The sequence below is a fragment of the Nomascus leucogenys genome, chromosome 8, assembly GCF_006542625.1.
Source record: "Nomascus leucogenys isolate Asia chromosome 8, Asia_NLE_v1, whole genome shotgun sequence".
Lineage (NCBI taxonomy): Eukaryota > Metazoa > Chordata > Mammalia > Primates > Hylobatidae > Nomascus > Nomascus leucogenys.
This window is the reverse complement of record NC_044388.1, coordinates 75103713-75113753: the sequence shown is the minus strand read 5'-3', so window position 1 is coordinate 75113753 and position 10041 is coordinate 75103713. Positions and strand designations below refer to the sequence as shown.

Here is a 10041-nt window from a genome sequence, read left to right as displayed (position 1 = left end):
GAATGTCAGAGCTTGGACATGAGAAAACAGGAACTGGGGAGAAAGGGAAAGAAGTCATAAAGATATTAAAGGATTGAGGTTTATCCACATTTATCGTGCCAGCTCCTGAGGTGGACAGCAGGAGTCTTTCTGCAGCCCCAGTGCCCATCACAATTCATGCCACAGAATGCATCCTCCATAAACACCATAGCATGGATGATGACAGAGGTGAATGAAAAGGAAGAAAAAGATTCTGGGGATGTTGTGCAGGAAGGATCTACAGTATTTGTCAAGACATTGGGTGGAGAGATTTGAGGGGGAGGAGACAAAGACATTGGGAAGTCTTGAGCCTAGTGTGGTAGACACAAAAGAGATTCTGAATTAATAGCTGATGAATGACTCCACTCATTTATTTGTATTTGTTATGTGAATGAATGTTACACAAATGACCTGGTGTGGAGAAAACAGATGGCGAGACTATGTGCTAGGGTAAAGCAAGAGCTCAAGTTTTTTGTTTTTGTTTTTTAATTTAGAAAGAAATCTGCTTTTCATATCTGGTTTTCCTGTTAAAGCTACATGATTTGAGGAAAATGGTTTAACTCCTCTGAGCTTTACTGTCATCTACAAAATTTGAATAATGTTACTGAGGGAAGCTGAAAAGTCATATCAACCAACACATATAAAGAATAATAAACATTCACTTCCATTTCTAATGCATGGTGCTGAAAAGTCCTTGTATGTGGAATATTGTTCACCTTTAAGGGATCTGCTCTCAAGAGCTGATGAGGGACTATTTTAGTGCAGTTCTGTTGTCACTGGCTGTGGCGCTCATTCAGTTAGCACCAACAAGTCTCTGTGAACATACAAATAAAATAAAGATTGTGGAGGAATAGAATATAAACACATAGTAAGGTGAGATTTGCACAACAGAATATAGTAAAGATTTGTGCCTGATTCTTTTTGCATTCTCTTTGAATCATTTTTAGCCTTTATTCTAAGTCCCCAATTATGGTTACCCTTCTCCCAATAACATTGTTTCTCTTCACCACGGATATTCTGGTCAGGCCCTCTGCTTAACCGTCTTGACCTCCTGAGCAATCTGTTTGTAGTGAGACACTGATTTATGTTCAAATGATGCTCTTCCATAGCAGGGCTTCTTGCTTTACTCAAAGAGCATTCAATTTTTGAGGCCATTTAGGGCTCTTTCCTCACCCACTATCTATGTGAAAACTTAGAGGGAAGCCTATTCTTTCCACAAAGAGAACCCTGCTGGGTTCTAACCTCAACCTGGAAATCCACTGGGGTAACTGGGGTTAGCTCAGATTAGCAACTGGGGTTAGCTCACCTACTCCAGAGCTTGCTCTTTGAGAACGGATGGTGCTGCTACTTCCCATGAAGGCTGAATAAAAAGAGGCATCTGCAGGCAGGAGAAAGCCCGATGGTAGTTGCTGGAAGATTCCTTCTGACCATTGGCTATCTCTCTGACCTGATGGGAGAAGGGTGACAAAAATTGGAGACTTGAAAGACAGGCAAAAAAAAAAAAAAAAAAAAAAAAAATTCAAAGGAATTTTAAAAGAACCATGGACAAATTCTTAATTAGATTCTTTTATCCAAATCCATTTTGTCTGGAAAATAATACCTTACTATGTATCTGTATTCTATTCCTCCATAATCGATTTTATATTATTTTATTTTAATGTTCACAAGAAGCTGGATGCTAGCTACCAAATGAGCAAATGAGCCATGACAACAGAACTGCACTAAAGTCTCTCATCAGATATTGATACAGTCAAGGCCCTCATGAGTGCCTGTGATACAAATTCAGTGTGAGAGGCCAGCTTTCCACAGGGAGAAGGCAACCAAAGCAGTAGCTAATACTGAGCAGTTCCTATTGCCCAGAGCCATCTTTAGGTGCTGAGAACCAGCCAGGGAATCCCACAGTCCTCATTTTTCATATGAAGAAACATGTGAGGGATTGACAACCCCAGTCCTCATGTATCATCAGTTTTCCAACGAAGCCAACTAGCCTTCTGTGCAAAAAGCTCTCCTAACCCCCAGTTGCCTTAATAGGTAAAAGTACTCTTATGACAGTGTTAGAAAAACACGGGCACAAGTGTTCTGGCAAGAAGACTAGAAGGCCACGCTAAAGTTGTCAAGGTGACAGAGTCCCTGATTGTCCTCCTGAAAACTGAATGTGCCACCTGCACATTCCCAAACCCTTTACTGCCTAGCGATTCCCTCACAGTAGACATCGTCAAATCACTTCTTACATATTTTTGATTGTTTCCTGTCTGTTTCTCCCCACTCCTCCCAAGTAGGATGTAGTTTCGCAATGGTAGGAATATTTGTGCTCTATACACTTTCTCCCCACTCCTCCCGACTAGGATGTAGTTTCACAGAGGTAGGAATGTTTGCGTTGTATTCACTCTTGACCCCAAACAGTCTCTTAACAAGATATGTGTTCAAGAAATATTTGTTGGATGATTAAAAGAATAAATGACTTCACCCATCCACCCAATAATTAGTGTTAGGTGACCCTGAGAACGGGAAGTTGGAAGAGAAATTTCCCCTGCTTCCTGTGTCAGCTAGAAAGACCAATTATATGACATAGCTTGTAGTTTCTGGTGTAATCTGCTCTTCTGTTTTCACCACTCATTTTACTCAAACCACTGGAAAGTGGAAAAAACAAGAAAACTTAAATTATGTTTCCATTTTTTACAAATATTGGGTCAGTCTTGAAATCCTTATGTGCTATAACATTTGCGTTCCGATATTTAGCGTATCCAACTTCTATGGCAAAAGCGTTGCCCTCTCTGAGGCTTGAACTCAGGACCTTCAGATTATGAGACTGACGCGCTGCCAGCTGCGCTAAGAGGGCTTACAGTGAAGCCTGGGCAACATCCACTTTGTCGAAGTGTATTTCCCACCGCTTTACGGTTTCAGCTTTCAAAAACCACAATCAATCCTACCTGAAAATTACTGTATCAATCAATGCTGCACTAGGAAGATTTCATACCCACGACCAAAGGAGTCTACGCCTTTCCAGTATTTCATAGGACCGTCTGGGTTCTGCGTTACCAGGATCAACTGTACCTGCCTTTTGCTGCTCTTTTTCCCTTTTCCTTCCCGCAGAAACCTTAGTCACTCTGACACTTTCCATGGTCTCCTCTGTTGAAAAGAGACAGGAGGTTCTCAGTTCATGATAGTTCACTGACCACCTGGATAAATGAATGAAGAAATAGTCATCAAACCTGTCTCTTGATCATACTACTGTCTTCCTTCATATCTCCACTTGCACCTACATGACTGAAGACATCGACGCTACAAAAAACCACAAAATACTTATAATGGTACCCTCTTTGGTTTTTACCCCTGTTTTTTCTTGTGTGCTATTAAGTATACTATGAGATTTCTTGCGTTTACATAGTCCAATTGAATTTTGCTAACAAAACGATGTATCCTAATGTGCACTTTCTAGATGTAATGGAGGCTCATATAATTATTGTTTCTAAGATGCCAGAGATGCTAGGTGGCAAAGCCTGAACTGAGAAGCAGATTTATTTTAGATTCCAAAAGGTGAGTCTTTTCTCTGCTCCTGCTCATTATCTCTCTGCCTGTTTTTCTCCACAGTAGTCCATTCATTCATATACCAAATATCTAATTCTCAACCTCCTCCTGGGCCTAGATTTCCAAGTCAACTTTAACTCATTGTCCTCCTTCAAACACCACATTCAGTGATTTGCCAAATACTGAACATTATTCTTGCAGGTCTGTTTTGAATCCGTCAGTCCTCTCTACTCATTCAGTACATATTTGCCGGAGAGATGCTCTGTGCCAGACACTGTAATAGGCCCAGGAATTTCAGGACAAATTTGGCCAGCCCAGACCTCGAGAAAAGGTAGGATAAATGTGGACAAGGAAAGATTCACTTACAGATTCGCCGTTATCAGTCTTCCTGCTATTTAAGTAACTGTTTCAGAAATGTCAGTTTCAATAATGTCACTTTTCTGCACTCGGACCATTCATGATCTCCTAGTTAAAATATGATCTTGCTTTTCTTTGATTTTTTTGGCTCATCTTTCTACATAAGTTGTGATTTTGCTTTATAAAGTCTATTAGATCCATTGGTGGATGGTGTTGTTCTATTCTCTAATATGTTTGCTGATTTGTTTTCTCCTGAATCTATCAATTACTGAGAGAGGAGTGTTAATGTCTGCAACAGTAATTGGATTTTTCTATTTTCTTTCTGGTTTATCCATTTTGTTCACAAGTTTTGAAGCTCTGTGGCCAGAAACAGACATATTTAGGACAGTTGCATCCCTTCGGTGAATAGATGCTTTATAATTATGTAACATCTGTCTTTCTATCTGAGGGCCTCATCTTGTGTTAGGCAAGTGAGTGAGATAACTTCTACACTATGGAAACCCTCAGACTTCCTAAATCTAAGATAAATGTATCTAAGATATTTAAGATATGTATATATCTTAGATTTATAAGATATATAAAATATATTTGTTAGATTTATATATATACACATACATATATTCAAGTCTTTTTAAGTTACATCATATAGAACTCACATATTCACATCATATGAGAAAACAGCAAAAATCACAAAAGTATTACAGACAAGAACCATGGGGATTAAAAGATCAGCTTGTAGTAAAGGGATAAATACGAACCTTGAAGGATGCAGATGAGGAAGAATGCATGTAAGTTTGAAGGAACATGCATAGATGTAGGAATTCCTGTGTGAGGAAACATGCCTGCTCACTTGGGATGCATAGTGCACAAGTGCACGTGTGACTGCTTGTGTGTGTGCCTGTTTATAAAATGAAAGGAAGTAGTAATCGAAATGCCTGTGCACATGGAGATAATGATTGGGAAAACATTGAGACTTAAGAACCCTTGGAAAAATTCCAGACAGCTTACATAATCAAATTAACATTTAAGAAATAGGTGTTTAGTGTTGGATGTCAAAGAGCTTGGGAATAGGAGGACTGTAATTGAAGAGAAATGGAAAGAATTTATAAATAGATTAAAGAATTGAGGTTTATTCACATTTATTCCGTCAGCTTCTGAAGTGAACAGCATGAGTCTTTCCGTGGCTCCAGTGCCCATTACGCTTTGTGGTGCAGACTACATCCTCCATAAATGTGGTAGAATGGGCAAGAGATACATGAGTGAAAGGTAAGAAAAAGATTCTGGAGAGGTTGTGCAGGAAAGATCTATGGTGTTTGTCAAGACATTGGTGTACACATTTGAGGGAGAAGTCTTGAAACTGTGTGGCACAGAAGAGATCCTGAATTAATGTCTGATGAATGGAACAATAAATCTAGACATTTCTAAGTATTTGTCAAATGAATAGAAGGATGAGATGAGCTGGTGTGGAGAAAAACAGATGATGAGACTATGTGCTAAATTAAAGAAAGAACAAGAGTTTGTGTTTTCTTATTGCGGTAAAATATACATAACCCATTTGACATTCAAAATTCTAAGTGTTCAATTTAGTGGCATTAAGTACATTTACAGTGTGAACAACTATCACCACTACCCATTTCCAGAAGTTTCTCATCATCCCAAACAGCAACTCTGTACCCATTAAACAATAACTCCACATTTCCCTCTCCCCAACAACTTCTATTCTTTCTGTCTGCATGAATTTGCCTATTCAAGATATCTAAAGTAGAATCACAAAACAAGTTTTTAAACTGGGAAAAAATAAGCTTTCCGTATTTGGTTTTGCTCCTTACAGCTACATATTCGCAACTCAGGGGTGCACTCGGTGAGTTGACAAACCACTTGTGTCTTTGCTTTCCACACTATCAGCAGGACTTTCCGGTTACTTGGAACTACACTTTACAGCGCCCTGACCAGAAAGCAAGCTGGGGTTTTACTTATCCTGCTCTGCCCTACGCTTTCCAGAGCTGTGCTGCATTTTGGGTCAAGCTGCAGAAAGGAGAGAAAAGGAACAATTGGGTATGTCCCACCCTCTTGGGCTCTCTTCTTTCCTCTGAATAAAGAGAAAACAACTTAGAAAATGGGTACTGTGCGCTGAACGTTTAGGGGCTATTATTAGCACTGTTTCTTTATGCCCATAGGTCTTTTACCAGTGAAGCATTCAAGATGGTTGGTGCTTCCTCGTTTTCTTCGACAGGTGACTAATGAAGCCATTCTCCATGTAGTACTGTATGGACATGGGGCCCCAAGTGACAACATCGATCCCACTACCTCTCACATGCTAAGCGAGTACTCTACCACTTGAGCTCATTCGTCACCTACCGCAAAACTTTCTGACCTTTCCTTTATTCAGGAGTAGATGTGCCGCGATTACCCACCAATTCTGGAGGCTCAGAACAAAGGAAATGTCTCGATTATTAATGGGGAACCAGGACTCGACTTAAAGCGAGTCTACTCACAAATGGCCAGGGGCAAGAGCATGATGGCTATTCCTCTGCGAGGGAGACGGGAAAAACGTAACCAGGAGAAAGTGGGCACTGGAAAAGTCTGGTGCTGTAAGATTTCACGTTCCAGATTTTCAGGGAGAGAAGAGAGCACGTCCCAGCTGGGGAGCGCCCGCCCAGAGCGGCCTGCTAATTTGGCACAGCTATCCCAGGATGACGATCTTTCTTTTAAAAGAGGCGGGATTATCATTTGTTCCTTGCAGCTCTGGACTCCCGGGAAGAAGCGGCCACTCCAGGTCGGATTCTGGGAGACCTGAGAAACCTGTTGTTTCCGTTGGGTTTCAAATAGAGGACCTTTCATGTGTTAGGCCAGCGTGGTAACTACTACACCACAGAAACCCTTTGCATCGCAGGCTTTTATATTTTGAGATGAGCATTAAATACCTGTTTTTACAATTTTTTTAGTTGACAAATACAAAACGTATATATTTATGATGTACAACATGCTGTTTTGATGTATGCATACATTGTGGAATGGTTAACTCGAGCTAATTAACATATCTATTACTTAGTGTGTGTGTGTGGTGGGAACGCTTAAATCTACTCTTTCAGTAATTATCAAGTATAGAATACACTACTATTAACTGTAGTCACCATACGGTATAGTAGATCTGAACTTATTCCCCCTGTTTAACTGAAATTTTGTGTCCTTTGACAAACATCTCCATTCCTACCTCCCATGTCCTCCCCCAGCCCCTGGTAACTACCATTCTACTCTCTGCTTTGATGAGTTCGACTCTTTTTAGAGTTCACATTTAAGTGAGATCGTGCAGTATTTGTCTTTCTGCGCCTGGCTTATTTCACTTAACACAATGCCCTCCAGGTTCATCGACATCGAAAATGACAGGATTTCTGTTTTTTAAAAGACTGAATAGTATTTCATTGTGCAGTTGTAATATTTTCTTTATCCATTCATCTGTTGATAGACGCTTAGGTTGATTCGGCTACTTTAGGAGTAATTCTGCAATGAACATGAGCGTGCAGATATCTCTTCAATAGACCGATTTTTGAACATAAACCCAGAAGTGGGATTCCTGAATCCTGTGATAGTGCTCTTTTTAGTTTTTTGAGGAACTGCTGTACAAAACAGCTGCACTAATTTACATTCCTACCAACAATGTACAAGGATTCTCTTTTCTCCACATTCTTGCCAACACCTTTTCCTTTTGCCTTTTTGATAGCAGCCATTGTAACAGGTGTGGTTTTGGTTTGCATGTGCCTGATGATAAATGACATTAAGCAACTTTTCATATGCCTGTTGGCAATGTGTCTCCTTTTGAGAAATGTCTATTAAGGTCCTTTCTCCATGTTTTAATTGGGTTATTTGTTTTCTTGCTATTGAGTTGAGTTCCTTATGTATTTTTTATATCAACCACTTACAGAAGTATGGTTTGCAAATATTTTCTCCCAATCTATCGGTTGTCTCTTCACCGTTGATTTTTTTTTGGCGGGGGGGGCTGTGCAGAAGTTGTTTAGTTTCATGTAATCTTATTTATCTATTTTTGTCTTTTTGCTTTTGGGGGTGTTCATATCCAAAAAAATCATTGCACGGACCAATGTTATGGAGCATTCCGCATATGTTTTCTTCTAGAATTTTTAGAGTCTCACATCTTATGTTTGTCTTCAATCAATTTTTAGTTGATTTTTGTATATGGTATGAGATAAGGACCTCCTATCATTTTTCTGTGTGTAGATATCCAGTTGTCCCAACACAATTTATTGAAGAGACTATCCTTTCCTCATTATGTGTTCTAGGCACCTTTGTCAAAAATTAATTGACTATAAATGTGTGGATTTATTTCTGCCCTCTCTATTCTGTTCCACTGGTTTGTATGTCTGTTTTTCCACCTGTACTATGCTGTTTTGATTGCTATATATTTGTAGTATATTTTTAAAGTCAGGTAGTATGATGCCTCCAGTTTTGTTTTTGCTCAAGATTGCTTTGGCTATTTGGGGCCTTTTGTGCTTCCATATGAATTTTAAGGGTTTTTTTTTCTATTTCTGTGAAAAATGTCATTGGGATTTTGAAAGAGATTGCACTGAATCTGTATATCACTTTAGAGGGTATGGACATTTTAATAATATTAATTCTTCCAATCTATAAACACAGGATATCTTTCCATTTGTGTCTTCCTCAATTTCTTTCATCAGTGTTTAATAGTTTTCAGTATACAGACCTTTCATCTCCTTGGTTAAATTTATTTCTAAGTATTTTTTGTGGCTATTGTAAATGGGATCTTTAAAATTTTTTATTTTGGTTAGGTTGCCGTTAGTGTATAGAAATGCTAGCTTTTGTATGTTGATTTTTGTATGTTGTTTTGTATTCTGCAACTGTACTGAAATTGTTTTTTATTTCTAACAGTTTTGATTTTTGGTGAATTTTTTAGGGTTTTCTATATATAGGATTATGTCATCTACAAACAGGGGCAACTTAACTTCTTCCTTTCTAATTTGGATGTCTTTTATTTCTTTCTCTTGCCTAATTGCTCTGGCTAGCACTTCCAGTACTATGTTAAATAGAAGTGGCAAGAGTGGATATCCTTGTCTTGTTCCTGATCTTTTTTTTTTTTATTTTTTTGAGACGGAGTCTTGCTCTGTCCCCCAGGCTGGAGTGCAGTGGCGCGATCTCAGCTCACTGCAAGCTCTGCCTCCCGGGGTTCACGCCATTCTCCTGCCTCAGCCTCCCGAGTAGCTGGGACTACAGGCGCCCGCCAACACGCCCGGCTAATTTTTTGTATTTTTAGTAGAGACGGGGTTTCACCGTGTTAGCCAGGATGGTCTGGATCTCCTGACCTCGTGATCCGCCCGCCTCGGCCTCCCAAAGTGCTGGGATTACAGGCTTGAGCCACCGCGCCCGGCCGTTCCTGATCTTAAAAGGAAAGCTTTCAATTTTTTTCCCACTGAATATGATGTTAGATGTGGGTTTGTCCTATAAAGGCCTCTATTGTGTTAAGGTACATTCCTTCAATACCTAATTTTTGAGAGTTTTTAATCATGAAGGAATGTTAAATTTTGTCAAATGCTTTCTCCACATCTATTGAGATGATGAGATGGTTTTTGTCTTTCATTCTGTTAATATGGTGTATCACACATTTACAGATTTGTGTAAGTTGAACCATCTTTGTATCCCTGTGATAAATCTTGCTTGATCATGGTAAATAATGTTTAAATGTGCTGTTGAATTCAATTTGCTAGTATTTTATTGAGTATATTTGCATACATGTTCATCAGGGATATTGGTTTGTAATTTTTTTTTTCTTTGTAGTGCTCTCCTCAGGCAATGGGTTCACGGTAGTACTGGCCTTGTAAAATGTGTTTGGGAGTGTTTCCTCTGCTTCAGTTTTTGAAAGAGATTGAGAAGAACTGGTATTGCCTCTTTAAATGTTTCATCAAATTCAGCAGTGAAGTTGTCAGGTCCTAGGCTTTTCTCTGATGGTAGATTTGTCACTGATTTAATCTCCTTACTTGTTTTTGGTCTGTTCAGAGTTTCTGATTCTGTCTTGCAAGTTGCATGTGTCTAGGAATTTATCCAGTTTTTAGGTTATCCAATTTGTTGGCATATAATTGTTCATAGTAGTTTTTAAATAATCCTTTGTAT

General features: G+C 39.1%; 1 non-coding gene across 1 annotated transcript; it reads right to left on the bottom strand.

Annotated features, from left to right (window-relative positions):
• Positions 1-2784: 2784 nt before the first annotated feature.
• TRNAM-CAU lies at positions 2785-2857 on the bottom strand. The gene has a single exon. It is a non-coding gene; the product is annotated as a tRNA-Met (tRNA).
• Positions 2858-10041: the final 7184 nt, after the last annotated feature.